Here is an 18,789-nt window from a genome sequence, read left to right as displayed (position 1 = left end):
TACAATATGCGTTTTACAGTTTCCATGTCATAATCACACACACCAATGGCATAATTGTAACCTGTAATCAATACAGGGAAGAAAACCCTGAGAACCACTAAGTGATCTAGCGAAGGATCTGATTGAAATTGAAGGCAGAAATGGGGAGAGACTCATCAGTCACAAGGTGAGTCATGGGCACCTGACCTAGAACAATTGGCTCTAGACAAGTTTAGTTCTTGTACAATCAGCACATTTCCACGTGGAATCTCTTATTAACTAAAGTTTCCACAGCAAGGAGCAGGACAGTCAGAATTCTTAGTGGATCTTTCTCTCCTGCTTTCACCTTTCTACGTTTCTTTCCATGATTCTTTTGCCTCACCCCAATCCAAACCTGTGTATATCTTCCCTCCAGTTAACAGGCACAATCTCCTCATTTTCTAATTTTCCCATGGTGATTCTAGTTCAACTAAGAAAAACAAACAACAAAAATAATCAATGCACATAGAATATAATTTCAATCTCTCTACTTGGAAAATAAAAACAACTAGGTGTCACTCTAGACAATACTGAGAATGCCAAGAACCAGCCATCTGGACCTCTTAAGTCAGATAATAGAATTGAAATCCAGCTGCAGAGACACCTGGAAGGGGTCTCCAGCATTCCTGTAGCTGCCAAAGTCCCAGTCTCACAATCAAGTAGCTTATAAATTAGAGGAACAATGCAGTTGCTCAAGTCTTCTTGATGCTCACAAATGGCCTTCTCTGCTTACTTCCTTTATAGAACTGAGGAATAAGGCATGGCCTAATTAGTCCAGAGAATACAGTGGTCAATAATTCTCAATGGAGGGAGAAAGCCTCTGAAAGATGTATTGAAATCCCAGGAGCGTGAAGTCTAGACCAGACCTCCAAGTGATTGATATCAAACATTTACAGGAATACTTACCCACCATTAGAATTTCTGCTGATATAAACTCATTTAAAATTACTATAATTCCAGAACCTATAATAGAATAAACATGTTGATTCTTCTACTTGGCTCAGAAAAAAACTGCAATGCAGAAGAAAGAACACAGGAGTTAAGACATGAGAGACGGAATTGTAGTCCCAGCTCTGCCACTTGTTAGACAAATTTCCTGAATAAATCACTTCCCCTCCCTCAGGCTCAATACTCTCATCTCTACAATGAGGGGGCAAACTGGGGTAATTTCTAATTATCTCCCCAGTGGCCTTAAGGCCGCACGCAGCTCTAAGCATGCAACTAACAAATTAGGGATCTCTCACCCTTAGAAAGACACATACTGCCACCAGAAAATTGTTTTGCTTTTTAATGAAGTAAGGGAATAATGAGGCTGTCCAACTCTCTCTTGTGATCAGGGTATATAGGCACATATTTGGAGGAGTAAGAGGAATCAGGGAGAGGGTGGAGGTTCAAAACAAAGAATGAAAGGTCCGTTTATCAATCCCAAACCTGTGTGGTATATTAGATTATTATTCAAGAATATTTACTCCCCCCATTTCCACTCCATGGAAGGGATGGCCCTCATTTTGCCTTGCCTTTGCACTGGACCTGGTGGCTTGCTTTAACCAACAGGTTGTTTGCAAACATAACTGCAAAGGAGTGGCTGAAAAACTTCTTATGCAATTGAATGTGCCCTCTTGTCCTTCTACCATTGTGTGAGAAGAGCTTCCTCTAGGAGCTGCTGCTCCTTCAGCCTGGGCCTCAGAATGAAACATTCTGAGGAGACCCAAGCCAGCAAACCCACAGCACAAATCAGGTTGCTCCAACCAAACTGTAGATAGGTGAGAATAAAATCAGTGCTTTAAGCTCTCGTGTGATTGTTACCCAGAAAAAGGTAGCTGATATACCTGGTTATGTGTAAGAATCACATGATAACATTTAAAACAATGAGATCCAAGGGATCAGACTCTGAGTCTGCTACCCCAGACTCTCTCCCAAGAAACAAATATCTCTCCCTATGTGATTCTGATGCAGCCATTCACCACACTATGCCTAGTAACAACTGCTTTAGAACAGTCTTTCTCAATGGATAGCTCACAAATCACCTGTGTCTAAACTACCAAGAGAGTTCATAAAAATATTAAGTTCTCAAGACCCTTTCCACACCTAATGAATCAGAGTTTCTGGACCTGAACACAGTTAGTGCGCACAAGCTCTCCAGGTGATTCTAATACATACTGATCTGACAACCAGGGCTCTTATACTATGATTCCCAAATGAGCATATATCAAAATCACCAGCACCACTTGTTTAAAGCACAGACTTTTGGGCTCCAACCCCTGAGTTTCTGTTGCAGAAAGTATGAGGTGGGCCTGAGAATATGCATTCCTAATAAGATGCCAGCTGATGCTGCTGGTCTGGACATCACACTTTTGAAAGAACCTATCTGATTCACAGTCTGAGCTGCACATTTGAGTCATCAAGAAAACTTAAAAATGCAAATAACAGATTCCCACTCCATATATTCTGATATAATTAGTCTGGGGTATAGCTTGCGTGTAGGAATTTTCCAGAGCTACCCCAGGTGATTTTCTTTTCTTTTTTCTTTTTTTTTTTTTTTTTTTTTTTTTTTTCTTTTTCAGACAGAGTCTTACTCTGTCACCCAGGCTAAAATGTAGTAGTGCGATCTCAGCTCACTGCAATCTCTGCCTCCCAGGTTCAAGCAATTCTCCTGCCTCAGCCTCCCAAGTAGCTGGGATTACAGACACATGCCACCGTGGCCAACGAATTTTTGTATTTTCAGTAGAGACAGGTTTCACCATGTTGTCCAGGCTGGTCTTGAACTCCTGACCTTGTGATCCACCCACCTCAGCCTCCCAAAGTGCTGGGATTACAGGCATGAATCACCGTGCCTGTGGTGATTTTCACTACTGCCAATGTGAGGTCCACACTGACCTTACCCTGAGGTCTATAACAGTTCCTGTCCAGTGAACTTGCTCACTGCCATCCCACACAGAAAGGGCTTCCAGGAAACAGCTGGCGAGTGTTCAGGTTTTCACACTGGACTGGAACACCTTAAAGTTTCGGGGGTATTGCATCAGATCTCTAGCTATAGTTACCTCCTCCCACTTCAATAAGAGCAGCTCCTTTTTTATCATTTTCTATATTGTTCTTTCTTCTAAGGTTTCATTTGAAGAAAGAGTCCCTTGGCTAAAAAAACAAATTGAAAACCACTAATATAAGGAAAAGGACACTAAGCGGAAAATCAGCAGGCCTTGCTTCTAGCAATGTAATAATTTAACCTCCCTGAGCTTCAGCTTCTCACTTGATCATCTCTAAGAACAACATATCACATTTGTATAGTAGTTTGAAGTTATAAATGACAGTCAGCAGTAATATACAATAGTTGGCAATTTGCTTCACATGATCATCACAACCCTGTGAGATCAATGATATTAAAGACTTTGTTTTATAGATTTGTATCTCAGTCCATTTTTTGCCACTTTAACAGGATATCACAGATGAGATAATTTATAAACAGTAGAAATTTTTCATGGTACTGAGGTGGAAACACCAAGATCTAGGGGCTGGCAGGTTTGTGTCTGATGAGAGCTCCGTGTTTGCTTTTAAGACATCATCTTAAACACAGCATCCTTCAGATGGGAAGAACACTGTTCCTCCAAGGCAGAAGAGCAGAATATCCAGGAGAGGGAACCCACTCACCAAAGCCCTTTTTTTTAAGGCATTAAACCCACCAATGAGACCATAGTCCTCATGGTCTAATCACTACTTAAAGCCACCACCTAATACTATTACAATGGCAATTAAACTTCAACATGAGTTTTGAAGGAGACAAACATTCAAATCACAGCAATGAAAAAAATCTCGGATTGAATAACACATCTAAATTTATCCAGCAAAGGGAATACTCAATCCCATATCTTCCTAATCCAAATTCTGATTCCTTTTACATCACAATGCTGCCTTTAATGTCTCCTCTTTCATAACTGACCTGAATTTCTGCTTCATTTTCTTTTCCTCTATCTACAAAAGGGGAGCAATTATCTTTAGGCTCAACACCTCCATAATAATCAGGGATTACTCTCATCTAAGGGTAAGAATGAAGGGGTAATTTAAAGGCAGTGATCCTGAAAGCATGGTCTCCTGACCAATGGCATCATCACCTGGGAACTTGTTGGAAACACAAACTTTCAGGCTGCACCCCAGACCTACTACATCAGAACCCCTGGAGGTGGGCCCCAGCAATTTATGCTTTACCAGACCCTCCAAGTGACACTAATGCTTGGTCAAGTTTGAGATCTACTGGTTACTGCAATGTGTGAAAGCGTTGTCATCCAGAAACACAGTGGCATAACTAGTGGTGAGGAAGAAAGCTCGTATGGGTTGTCAAATTTTCAAAAATTTTTCAAGCTTCTTAGAAATATTTATACCATGAAAATTTGCCAACATTACAGTGGAAATGTGGAAACACTATAAATCAGAGGACCATTCTCCCTCTAGAGCCTGTTTACCAGCACATAATTACAATAATTCCCTGATCATAGATCTTAATTCTTTTAAGTGGTCTGCAACCTTAGTTCTAAGATCAAGAATCCACCTTGAGGGGAAAAGGCCCTGCCTTGATTAATCCAGGTGCTCCCACCTATTACATCTATCAGGATCTAGAAAATGCACAGCCAAATTTGCTAAAAAATTTTAACAGTTTTCCATTGTTTTTAAAACATAATACAAACATCTTAACAGGAATAAGGGATCCTCCATGGTCTGACTTTGCTTCCACTCGAGTCTCATCTCTAGTCATTTTCCTCTCCTGCCTGGTCCATAGTAAGTTCCAATTCCAACCATACCGTAAATCATTTCTCACCCCGCTCGTTCACCATCCCTACCTCTGGTTCACTGCATACGTTATTTCTGCAGCCTGGAAAACCTTTCCACTCTCCCATCCTACTTATTCTTTAGGTCTGAGCTCAGTCACAATTATCTCTAGGAAGTCTACCTTCATATCTCTTCCTTCCCAATCCTCCCCTACCTAGTCCCCACCCCCACTTAGGATGGGTTATGACACGTACTTCCTCTGTTCTCACAGAGCACCTTCTAATGTCCTTATCAAGATACCACCTGTGTAACCAGTGACTGGCTGCTTGTCTCTCTGCAACTATGCACCCCTAAAAGCACAAATGTTTCCCTCATTATAGTACCACCAGTACCTACTACTGTGATTGGTTTGTAGATCTTCAGTAAATGTTTATTTGAAATAATAAATATCTTCTCTGATTTTGATAATTCACCTACCTAAATGTCCAAATGCTGACACTTCTAGACTTTCCAAAGTCATGCTACACCAATTTTCATTCACATTTTGGATTTTCCAGGTATGAATAACCACTAATCATTGCCATCCCCACCCAGATTCAGCCTGCTCGTGATTTTTTTCTTTCCAAAGTTTACAAGTGAATGAACAAGTATTTCTATTGCCACATAAAGCAATCTGTCCCTGACCCCAGTCTGACTTTGGTCCCATTGATCTCTCCATGCTCACCCTCAAAATCAGGGTGTCACTAAGATATCAAACACGATGATGCACGTATGTCATATTACCTACACATTTAGCTCCTATGCATAAACCAAACAAAATCATGCATGGCTATTCACCAAGAAACACATGCTAGAATGAAAATAGCATCCTTATTCCTAATAACCCAAAACTGCAAGAATTCAAATGTCCATCCACGATACAGTACACAATAAACACAGTAGTAACACTGAAGTACAGCTACCTACAACAAGACTCATGAAACCATGATGCAGAGCAAAAGAAATCAAACACATTTTGGTTTGAAAAAGGACTATTGATCATTTTTGTTTTGGAAAAAAAGAAGTTAAACCTAAAGGAGTATATAGGGCCATTTATAAAGTTTTAAACACAGGTGGAACAAATCTGTGGCATCAGCACTTGAGACAGAAGAAGGTGACGGGAAGGAGGTATAAAAGAGCTTCTGGGAAGCTGGTAATGTCTGTTTGTTGATCTGGAGGTTGGCGACACTGTAATTCTGAAAACTCATAATTCAATTGCTAATTCACTGATAATTTGAACACTTCTCTGTACATACATTATCCTTCGATAACAAGTTGTCATTTAAAAAGTTAAAATATCTAAAGCATTGTAGTGGATGTGATGTGGGGAAACAAAAGTATCAGGTAGGCATTTTCTGGTTGTTAGACTGTTAGGGAAGTTCAGACATACACATCTGAAAGCCAAACTAACAACATAGACTAGGAATGACAGTGACACGAACCCACAGGGTGTGCTAAAGCTGGCCTGCATAAGCCAATTCCACACAACTCTTCCCTACACTATATTCAGTGACATCAAACTGGTAACTTGAAATCAGCCACATTAATATTTACACCATAGAAATTGGCAAATGCTACAAATCATGGCTGCCAACCCCACTTCCTCCTGTGAAGAGTTGGTTGCCAAACATTTACCAGCATACCAGTAGCTACAGAAACCTAAATGATTACTGGAATTAGCATAAGCATCAATATCTCAGTCTTAGTCACAACACAGTCACAACAAATGCATACCTTAAAAAAGAACAGTTGGGCCAGGTGTGGTGGCTCACATCTATAATCCCAGTACTTTGGGAGACTGAGGCAGGAGGATCACTTGGACCCTGGAGTTTGAGACCGGCCTGGACAACAGAGTGAAATCCTGTCTCTATCCAAAAAAAAAAAAAGTCCTAGAATCCTTGTTTTTTTTTTTTTTAGCCAAGGTAATAATAACAAAAGTGCCCCAAAACTCTTGCTCCGGGATGCATCACCCTACTGCCCTCCAGTGGTAAACTCTTGCATGCTTTTCTGGAGACTGTGTTCACCTCAACAAACTCCAAGCACAGCAGAGTCCTGGGTTTAGTTTATGATGCCTGTAGCTGAATATCATTAATTCTATACATTCTGGAAATTACAGAGAGGTAGAATTGATAGACTACATTAACATAAGAAGCTTCAAAATTTATCTTGCCAGAATATGCAGTATTGGAAACAAATATTGTCCAGAGAATAAAGAAGTTGATAAATCATGATAATTGGCGCAAGCCCTACTCAGCAATCTGGTCTGGCCCAGCCTGTTATCTACAAACTTACAAGAAAGCCTGTGGAATTTCAGAAATCCTACAACCTTGTAAATAATGCATCTTGTTTTGTGAGAATCATGCGGTGAATAATACATCACACACAGGGGATCTGAAATTCAGAACAAAAAAATGGGACGAGGGAAAATTTGAGGTGACCTGAACTGTGTGCTCAAAGCTATGCAATGTTACTAACATTAACCTGCCTAAGTACACAGTGTATTTTTCAAAGAAGAAGTAAATGAAATAAAAATAAAAAGGTAGAGGAAACAGCTCTAATTTTTTAGCACTAAAACAGCAACGTTTCCATTTTAGAATTATACATTAAAAAAATACAAAGGAAAGCATTGTTGTGAAGTGTTGAATCCCTTAGACAGAAGGCTATTAAAGTAGCTGGGAACATTAATTTGTTGATCTTCGTGGTGCCCCGAGGAGTTAATGAAAGCAATCTACAGCCAGCATATGGTGGAAAAGCAGAGGAAAGTTAAAGTATCCTCCAAGCACTTTGAGCCAGCCTCAGTTCCCAAAATGTCCCCAGACATCCAAAGCCCTAGGGCACAGCTCAAACCACAATCTGGTGTTCCTTTCACTATTCAAGGTGCATTAAATTTTAGAAGATACTGCATCTTTTTTTTTTTTAACTGACAAGGAACCAAACCAGGAAAAAAAAATGTTGCGGTGATTTCTGTAGCCAACTGTAGAGAGGAACATCCCCAAACTACATTTGGAGACACCAGGCTGAACAGACATGATGGATTACAGTAGACATTCCTATAAGCTGCCTGGCAGCCCTCATTTGATTTCTTACAGACTTAGCCCCTGGCCACAGAAGTGACACATGACCCAGGTCTGGCCAATCACAATACCCATTACCCTGAATAAAATGATTGACTAAGGACTGGGGTTTGTCAACAAGGCAGAATCAACAAGAAAAAAAGTCCTTCCTTGAACTAGTAGACATTGGGGCAGGGTTGTGGGGTAAAGTATCTTTCTATGGAGCTCACTAAACTGAGGGCATGGGCATCTGGAACTGTGTGTGGCAATTGGAGAAATGTTTTATCCAGAAGCCCATATACAGGGAAAGAGAACAGAAATAGAGAGATGGAGCCCAGTGTTTGAGTCCCTGGATCCAGCCACACCAAAAAGCTAAAATGTCACCCAGATTTACCAGTTGTTTTGGTATCAGTTGCAATAAAATATATATATATATATATACATATATATATATATATATATATATTAAAAATAAACTGGAGGCAGAGGTATAAATGGATCTATTCTATCTGGATACTGGCTAATGAGCCTTGAGCCTGGGAACGAAAAATGAATTTTCAAATGGTAAATTATGATAAGCAATTAAAAATTCCAAGTAAAATTATGAAGGAAAGACCAAAGCCTACCTAGAATGTAACTTCTATCATTCTTGAAAGCAAAAGAAGTGAATTTGCTTTATGTTTATCAACCCCTTCTTTACAGATCAGGATCCTGAATCCTCTAGATAGGAAATATGACTTAAGTTCTAGATTCTCCTAAACAGAGAGCTATACAAGAGTAGCTTGCATCTGTAGAGTGGGAGGAGGGAGAAAGGAACATGAACAGCAAGAGCTGGAAACTTCTAAGAAATCTCATTCAATAGACCATGATCTGGAAGCTCCTGAGCCTGTGTCCCACCTGGTATTTTAACCCATCCACTTGACCAGACAGAAACTGGTACAGACATGCTCTAGGCAGAGCCTGAGTCCAGTGCCTATGCCATTTCTGGGTGTTAGAGATATAAACCAAGAGAGGAATACCATCTATGAGAATTCTGGTTCTCTCTTGCCCTGGATTTGTCCAATACTAAGGAAGCAACAGCCAGAGAGAATGGATTGTGGACAGATTCATGATGCTGAGGATACGTGGCCTATGGTCATCTCATTAAATGGAAGTCATTTAATGACTTTAAACACAGCTTTTCCAGAAAATACATAAATGCAAACTTCTCTCCAAAAGGTGGACTTCATGTATAAAGAATATTTTTCTCCAACTTGACAAATATCTGAAAGTTGACTAAAATATGGCCTTGGAAATCTGGAATTTGCTCTGCATATGGCCTTGGAAACCACTGTTAGCCTTTGTATGCAAAGATAGTGGTAAGTCAGGTGAATAGAAACATACTACCATGACCTGGTAATTACATAGCCAGTAAAATTGCCTGCAAATTTGTAAGGCATTCCTCAAATATAGATTCAGGTCAGACTAGGCAAAAACCCAACATTACTTGCCAACCAAGGTTTATAAGAAATATGAATAGCAAAATTGCAGCCCAAAATCCAACCCAAGTAACCAGGTCTGAAAGGAAAAAGAGAGGTAGGGTCTCATGTCTCAAACTTTCAGATCCTTGGTATGCCCAATCTAGAGACATGGATCTGAGTTTGGGCCAAATTGATTATTAAATTGAGGCAATATTTTACTGTAGCAATCACTGATACTGTATCCAACCCCACCACCTCAAGCTGCACAGATTTTGCTAAGAAAGTTCAATGTTTGTGATTGAAGCCCATCAGTTTTAAAATATTTGAAAATAGGTGTCTGCCACAGAAATCTTTGCTATTTGGGGACTCACACCATAGTGTGACACCATGGTTTTCTGAAACAGAATAGGAAATAGATAAGAATGTATTAGTAATATTAATGAGTAGAATGTTGTAAGTTTTCTTGGACTTTTTGACCTATATTTTGGAGCAAGCAATAATACTTCCAATTTTATTCTGGACTTCAATACTCTGCATCTCCAGATCTCCTAAAAGCATCATGCACCACTGTTCAAACAAGTGAAGGACTAGACCTTCACATGGATAATGTTGCCAGGGAAACTGCCTACTTTCCATCCCAATAAGTGTATCTCAAGTAAAACAGACAGTTCTGCCTTATGCATGCCTCCTTCGTCCGTAACAAAACAGAACGAGCTGGCAATGTGCCTTCAGAAATCTTATAGTTGCAAGGTCCTGTAGAGAAGATAGGGTCTTTAAAATTCATACAAAACATTATATCCATCATGTCAGACTTTTTCCAGAATCCTGCAGAGTAGATTACATCTGTAGGGTGAGAGGGAGGGGAAAAAGAGAGACGAACAGCAAGAGCTGGCAACTTCTAAGAGACCTCTGTAGATATGGCCTTGACGCTGTGGAGCCTGAGTTCCATCTGGTGTTTTAACCCATCCACTCAACCAGCTAGAATTAAAAGCAATTCTTCTGAAGTGATGGAAATGACAGGAAGTTTTCTTGTACCTTCCCTCCACTTATAACAGAATTTTAATATGGAATAGTTATTTCTCTTTCTAATAGAGCAGAGACCCCAGTATGTAGGTTTGACTTTTCAAATGTCCAAGGTCACTTCCATCATTGAGATGGATTTTATGGCTTGCCCTCTCTGGATAAAGGAAATCTGTTCCAGTCCTTTTTCATCACCTGTGTCTGTTCTTTCCATTTAATTTGGGAAAGCTGTGGAGCAGTTGAAAAGAAAAAGTATGCTGGGAGCACCTAGGTTTGAATCCCAGCTCTGGCACTTCTTCACTGTGAATTTAAGACACTTATTCTCAGTTACTCTTACCCACCTCATCTGTAAAATTGGAATATACACAGTAGTTTCACAGATTTGTCTAGAGGTGTATATGATACCACGTGAATATTTATGTGATTACTTAAACATGAGCATTTTTTTAATTGTAGCTATTTTGTTTTCAAAGTTGGAAATAAGTCAATTGAAATGAGTTTTAAGGGAAAAAGTAGAGGCCCAGGGTCAACTGAGTGAGGAAAGGAACAAATAGTTTAATAAATAACCTGTATATCATTCTCTTTAATGTTCTTTAAAACTCTATGGGGTAAAGTTAATTGCCCTCATTTTATGGAAGGATACACTAAGGCTCTGAAGGCTAACTATTTGACCCTAAATAATGTAACTAATGAGCAGTAGAATCAGGATTTGAACCCAGGGCTGCCTCACACCAAGGCCAAAAATATTTTCCCAAGAAAAGAAAGAATCAGCTGTATTATAAACAATAACAAGAAGATTATGGCCTCAAGTAGAATGACACGTCAATAGATGGAACCATTAGAAATCTTTTAGTGGCAAATGACAAAAAGCAGAACCTCTACTGGTTGAGTAAAAAAAAAAGAAAGAAATTACTGTCTTCCATAGAAGACAATTGAGTATGATACTTGCTGCAGTCATAGCAAGATATGGAGGATCAAATGATGTCACCAGAATTATTTCTGTATCTCCTCATTTTCCTCTGAGTTGGCTCTATTTCCAAACAAAATTTCCTCTCACAGTAGGAAGATGGGTGACACAGCTACAGCCCTTACATTTCCTCAGCTTCAAAGAAAAAGGGAAAAGCAAGTCTACCTCTCTGAAGTTCTAGCAAAGTTCCTTTTACTGGCTCTCAGTTTAGGCTACTATAAAATAAATACCATAGACGGTGTGGTGGTATAGCTTAAACAACAGAAATTTATTTCTCATCGTTCTAGAGGCTGGGAAGTCCAAGATCAAGTGGCCTGCGGATTCAGTGTCTGGTGAAGGCCCACTTCCTGGTTTGTGAATGACAATATTCTTGCTGTAAACTCACACAGACAGGAGAGGCACAGATGGGAGGTCCCATCTGTCTTCTTCATTGTATAAGAGCACAAATCCCATTAATAAGGGCTCTACCCTCGTGTTCTACCCAAGTACCTCCTAATGGGCCCACCTCCAAATATTATCAAACTGGTGGTTAGGCTTTCAACATATGAATTTGGAGATGGATGGGGACAGACATTCAGATGGCAGTCAGATATATGCCAAAGGTTAGAAACTTTAGTAAGTCATTTAATGGACAAGTAAGCAGCTGATGATTGTTAAGATTGAGAGCCACAAAATTACAAGGCGCGTATTAAAGGGATTGAAGAAATGACTGACGTATTTGGATTATTCTGTTTTGTTTTTCAACTTATAAGTTCAGAGGTACAAGGGCAGGTTTGCTACATAGGTAAACTTTTGTCATGGGTGTTTGTTGTATAGATTATTTCCTTACCCAGTTATTAAGCCTACTAACCACTAATTATTTTTCCTGATCCTCTTCTTCCTCCCAACTGCCACCCTCTGAAAGACCCTGTGTCTGTTGTTCTCCTCTATGTGTCCATGTGTTCTTATCATTTAGCTCCCACTTACAACTGACAATGTACAATATTTGCTGCTTTTCTGTTCTTGTGTCAGTTTGCTAAGGATAATGGCCTCCAGCTCCATCTTTGTCCCTGCAAAGGACATAATCTCATTCTTTTTATGACTGCATACTATTCCATAGCATATGTGTACCACATTTTCTTTATCCAATTTATCATGGATGGGCATTAGGTTGATTCCATGTCATTGCTATTGTGAATAGAGCTGCAGTGAACATACATGTGCATCTGTCTTTATAATAGAATGATTTCTATTCCTTTGAGTATATAACCAGAAATGGGATTGCTGGGTCTAATGATATTTCTGTCTTTAGGTCTTTGAGGAATCACCACACTGTCTTCCACAATGGCATCCATTCTGTTTTGAGGCATGGAGACCCCTAAAGCTTATCAATGGGCCACAGCCCATACTTTAAAATCACAGCTCTAGGCCATGTTAATTTCATCACTAGGACCAGTAACGAAAACAAAAATACAACAAAAGAAGACTCAATACACCTTCTTTAGCCCATTTCAGAGAAGAAAAAAAAAAGCCAAATGGAGCTGGTGAATGACATCCCATACATTTTTAAGGTCTGAGGGAAAGGACCCTTCTGAGAGTAAATGAGTATCTGTAGGTCTCCCCAATTCTCACATTTTTTCATTACTAGAGTTTTGTTTCATTTTTCACTTGTACCACCTCCTCTACCTTCCCTTTATGTAAAAGTCCACCACATTGCTAGACAAAACCCTCAAAAGAAGAGGTAAGTGATTGAAAGCAAGAATAAATCATTTGCAGTAGCCCCTTTCCTCTCTGGAACTTGTGCTATTCCCTATGCTAATCTTCAAGATTTACAGAACATCCAGGATGAGGTCCACAGCACCCACCCCACAAGCCATGGCAACAGCCCACTCACCTGCCTCCACCATCAGAGGACCACCTGCCTTCTACCACTCCAACAGGAACAACATGACCCATACAACACTGTAGCAACAGTGCCCTCATTTAAACACACCTGGCCCACTCTGGTGACAAGACTGATCCATAGGAATCTGAGTCTTCATGGTATTACTATCTCAGCCAATAGGAATACTTCAGTCTTCAGAGGGAGGGAGGGAGAGAGGGAGAAAGAGGGAGGGAGGAAGGGGATGAGGGAGGGGATGGGGGAGGAAGAGGGAACACATGTGCAGGCATGCATATACTCTGATAAAGATAAAAATCTCTGATGTGTGGTCTACTGCATTCCCTCAAGGGGGGTGATCTTAGTCATTTTGAAAGCCACCAATCTCTTTGAGAAAGGTTTGAAAACTTGGGATTCTTCTGAAAAAAAAATCCACATATATAAAACATTTTTATATAATTCCAAGAGATTATGGATCCTGGTTAGCAAAACCAGAGATCCTTGATTCCAGGTTAAAAGGCCCTGCTCTAGCCTGGGAGCCAGTGCCCTGCTACTGGCTGGAGAGTACTGACTGGTACAGGAGCAGCACAGCGGCAGGAAGAAACGGCGCATCTCATCTGGGGATGATTTTCTAACCAGGTACATTTGGTAATGTCTGGAAACATTTTTGATATTCAGAACTGGGGAGATGCTACTAGCAATTAGTGGGAGAGGCCAAGGGTGTTGCTAATCATCCTACAATGTACAGTACAGAATTATCGGGCCCAAAATTTCAATAGTTAAGGTTGAGAACCCCAGTTAAAAAAGAATGGAAGAAACAGGCAGAAAAGTGGATGACTATCAACTTGTTTTGAAAAACTCATGCTAGAACTCTGTCTGGGCTATGCTAAGAGCACTGAAGAGGATTACCTACTCCAGGCCTGGGAGGTGATCAAAGAAATCTTTTTCTTGCTGCAGTTATTGTTAAAGGAAGCTGTCCAAATTAGCAATGTGCCACTGATTTGTATACATCAAACTCTCTAAGCATGCCCTAACCTTGCCAAATATCCAATAAATTCAACTTTAACCAAATCTCCAAGTAACTGATGGTTACTAAAGATCTAAATTTCCATTCGCTACAATTCATAAGAATGGTCATTCATTTCCAGATATTACTGTGTTTTTCAAGTACATTTGGAACACTATATCATTTTTAGGAGACCTTATGTAAATCATTGTACTTCTCATAGTCTTGGCTTCTATGTTTCCAATGCCTGGATGATGACCCTACTACACTAGAAGACGTAGCCTGGAAAAATGGTTAGCAGCATGGACTCCGGAGTCAAAATGCTAGGTCAGTTCTCAGCTCTACCACTCACTAGGTGTGTGGCCCCCAGCACAATATTCAGCCTCTCTGTGCCTCAGTTTCTTCATCTGCACAAGAAAAATAATAGTAGCTGCCTCACAGAGTTGCAAGGATTAAAGAAATACTGTATGTCAAGCACTTAGATTATGACTATAAAAGTTGACTATTTATTATTGTGGTCATTATCATCATCTTCGGTATACAGGGAGAATTATATGAAACTTAACAGACATTGCATAAAACAAAATTTTTTATTAGCTATTTGCCATCCAAAGGGCAAGGTGTGCACTTTTAAATACATGTGAATGTTTTTAACTTAAATTGGAATCAAACATATGTTTGCTAATTATCCTCTTTTATGTTTGTAGAACGCTAACTCATATGTCAATATTATTTTAGAAGTACAGCTCCTTCTGTTCACTCCAAACTGGAGGGAAAGAAAAACTTTAAATCTCCATTAAAATGCCAAAATGGCAAAACAACATACTGGTATTCTGAAATATCTTGTCAACTAATTCAGTATTTTACTCTTCAAATTGTTAATTATTGAGTCCGTGCTGCCCACATGAAAAATCCAAAGACTTGGGTCAAGCATTTCACCATCTGGCCCTGCAGCACAATCATAGCACCTGCTAGCCCCATGTCTAAAGCTGAAATTCTTGTCAAACTCCAAACATATCAGTTGCCCTCTATCTGCTTCTACATGTAATCTAATTATTCAATGCACCGTATTTCTACCTTGTTAAATGTGACCAATCTTTCTGTCAAATGCCTCCTATGCCATGAAGACTTCTTGGAGTACATATTCCACCTTTTTGTTTCTAAACCAAACAACATCTTTTCTTCCTTTGAATTGCTGCAATCTTTGATTTACACTTCGCAGGTGCTTCTAAACTAGTGAACCTAGCAACACTGTGAAGAGTATTGGAGACAGACATTTCCATTTGAGTTGCAGAAATGATTCCTGTAGTTCCCATACTGTCATAATGTACATAACTTGGAAGAGTAAGAAATCAATTCTGAACTTGTAATCTGGGGCTTGTGAGTCAAAGAAACTCCCTCTGGTTTAATCAATTTTTGAATTACACTGTTCATTTTATAAACTAAGCACACAGGTCCTGTTCTCTTGAAATCAGAACTAGTCAAAGTAAAATTGTGCTCGCAGCTTTAGAGTCATGGAATCAAAGGCTTAACAGACTTAGAAAGTCATCAAGTCCTTTCAATTATTTACATGAAGTCTCATTATTTGCAGACCTGGGATCTCCATGACCCAAGCAAGGTAAAATGTTAGCACCCACCCTACATTCCTTTGCCACTTATTTCCATTTTTTCCAGACCTTCTCAAGTCTGCATCATTACCCATTCTCTCTTCCATTCCTCCTATTACTTACCTTACATATGAGTTCCTCTGAAAGATCATTGGTAATTCACATACAGTCCTGTTACTTTTCTTTTCTTTACAAGGAGCATGATAATTGCAAATTGCAACAAACGAAGCTGAAAATAACTCCCCAGGCAGTTGTGCATTAGGAATTAGATTAAAATGAGCCCAATTTATTTTTAAATGACCTGGTAATTTGTAGGAAAGATTTAAGCTACTTAAATTTTTATCAGTGGGAAACTGGGAAGCTCACGAAAATCAACTGTTGGTCACTGCGGTGGGAGAATGGACCCATTCCCTGAAACCAAAGAGACAGTATTGATAGATGGTTGCTTAAAGATTTATGTTCTAACAGAGACAAGAGAGAAGACCTAATTTAACATAAATTTAATCTGCTTTAAAAGTCTAAAATCAAGTTCAATGTCAGCTCACAACATTATGTGATAAAATCTGTACTTGAAACTTATTTTCTGATTAGGATTTGAAATCAAAGTCCTAGGAATTTTTTTTGAAGGCACTCAATCTGCTTGCATTTGGGGCATGAAGGGTTCACTTCTCCATTCAGGGAGTAAGGGGATATCAAACTTCTCCCACACTCACTGTAACATGAAGACTCGGTTGAGGCATTGAGGCTGGAAATCAGATTCGCAGCCATTCCCATTGCCTTGCATTACTGACTGCATGAATCATATGTTTGGAGTTAACTCCCATGAGGCTTCCTTCATAAACCATATTTCTGCTATTCCCCATCTCCCCACATGAGGGGTGCTGCTTATGAATTTAAGCCTGAATTTGACGAGCTCTGGTATAAAAGAAACTAAAAAGTATTAATCTGAATTAACTTGTCCTTTCACCCTCGGGAGAAGACAATTCTAAGGATGGTGTATATATTTTAGCATATAATCATATTTAGGACATATTTTAGTGTAAATGTAAAATTTTGGGGATAAATGTAAAAATCTTTCACATGAGCCATCTATAAGCATCATTCTTTATGTTCAGTATAGTATCATAATCTAATATTCAATTTTTGTCTTGATATATATGACTACCAATCTTCCTTTCACTGTGAGTTACTGTTGTAGAGATGGATGCACACCTGCATATATATATATACATACATCTATACACATCTCCATATATTTATATAGACATATACATATTTTGTATAGACAAAATCAAAAGAAACAGTTTGATTAGTCATTGATACATCACTCAAGTCTTTTAATCATCCACTCTAGGGAGAAGGCTGTCAATATAAACATTTAGAAAGGAAGTGGGAGGCCAAGGCAGGAGGATTGCTTGAGGCTAGGACCTTGAGACAAGCGTGGGCAACACAGCATGACCCAGTCTCTACAAAAATAGTTTTAAAAGGAGAAAATCCTACATAATGGTTTAATCTGTCCTGAAACTACAAGCATAAAATGTGTCAATATACAGTACCTCATTTACTGGTGCTAAAAATAAGCCAATTTAGGCATAGAAAGGTTTGAAAAGATGAACAAAGCACTGTGCAGTTGCACCACATTTGCTTCAATTTCCTTTTCCAGAAACGCTTTCTCTCTTCCAGCAGAGTCTGTTCATGAAAGACTGACAAACTGTATTGCATCAGTGGAGTCCACCGCCCTCTGGTTTCTCACTGAACATGGCCAGTAGGAGCCCCAGCAGGAGACCAAAGGAAAGATGACACATTCCCCGGTTCATCCCCTGGGAGGGCACCCTGGGTTGATGTACCCCTCAACAAGTCTCTTGACTTCTCACGGCCGCCTGCTTATACAACTCTCTTCTTTGTGGTTCGGAAAATCTCTACCCCTCTAACTGCCCTGCTAGGAGTTGTGACAGCTCCGTTTTCAGCTCCATGTTTCCTCTCTATTCCTTGTAGTTCCTTTACCCACTGCCCAAACCTTTGTAAGTGGTCTTTCCATAATTCCCCATGAAATTATCCTCCTCTAAGTGTGCTTTCTGTTTCTTCCTACAACGGGCTGATACAGGTGGCATTCCTGCCTTGTCAGCCTTTACAGCGTGGTCAAGGAAAAGAGACACTTTCTTTATAACAGCTGTCATTAGGTAGATGCAAAGACATACATGCAAAGAGGAGGAAGGGTCACTTTGAGTTGTTAGGATCCTACAAAGGTTTCACAAAGTCCACGTGACATTAAAAATAGACCTTTAAGGGCTCTCAGGTAAGACTGCAGGAGACAGGGTAATCACTACAAGGTGAAGGATTGATCAGGTCCATACCTGAAAAGCAGCAAAGTACATACAGTTTTCAGAAACAGCTAGACATCTAGTGTGTTCAAGTGAAGCTGCGGAACTATGGAAGGAAGAGTGGAAAGTGAGGCTGGAAGATTCTGAATTTCAAGATCAACCATTCTTACAAACTCTAGTCTGTGGAAAATGAAAAACTACTCAGAGCCTCCATTCAAAAGAGAAACATCAGTAGAGCGTTAAGAGTGTGTGTTTGCATGTGTATATGTGTATAAAACTGTATCCCACCAGAATGTAATCTTCATCAAACTAGGAACTATTTCACTCTGCTGTTCCCAGCATATATTAGCTACTTAATTAATAGCTGATAAAAAGAATGTTTGAATAATGAAAAAAATTAGCTAAGAAAGTCCCTTATAGATAGCAGAAAAATAAGCTGGAGAATGGACCTTAAACCAGGATGTGGCCAATGAAGACAGGATGGAGGAGGGTGAGACTGATAATCTAAGATCCACTGGTCAGACATAGCACACCTACTTCAAGTGTAGACAGCTCCTCATTACTCCATAGGCAGCTTTCAGGGGCAAAGAAAACTCTGCTGTTAGAGATTAAAACACATGTCAGAAAAAACAAAACCCATACTCTGAAATATCCAGTTGTAGAAACAAATCTAAATGTCCAG

At 39.5% G+C, this 18,789-nt stretch overlaps 1 long non-coding RNA gene across 2 annotated transcripts in view; it reads right to left on the bottom strand.

Annotated features, from left to right (window-relative positions):
* LOC116559552 overlaps positions 1 to 18,789 on the bottom strand; it is a 262,035-nt gene that overhangs the window by 75,117 nt on the left and 168,129 nt on the right. For both annotated transcript variants that reach the window (XR_004272509.1, XR_004272510.1), the window contains one exon: positions 15,910 to 15,973. This is a non-coding gene — a long non-coding RNA (uncharacterized LOC116559552). The remainder of the gene's footprint in view (positions 1 to 15,909; positions 15,974 to 18,789) is intronic.

The sequence above is a fragment of the Sapajus apella genome, unplaced genomic scaffold (genome assembly GCF_009761245.1).
Source record: "Sapajus apella isolate SASKATOON/1434 unplaced genomic scaffold, GSC_monkey_1.0 scaffold23, whole genome shotgun sequence".
Classification (NCBI taxonomy): domain Eukaryota; kingdom Metazoa; phylum Chordata; class Mammalia; order Primates; family Cebidae; genus Sapajus; species Sapajus apella.
The sequence above is the reverse complement of the archived record's forward strand: the minus strand, read 5'-3'. Positions and strand labels throughout refer to the sequence as shown.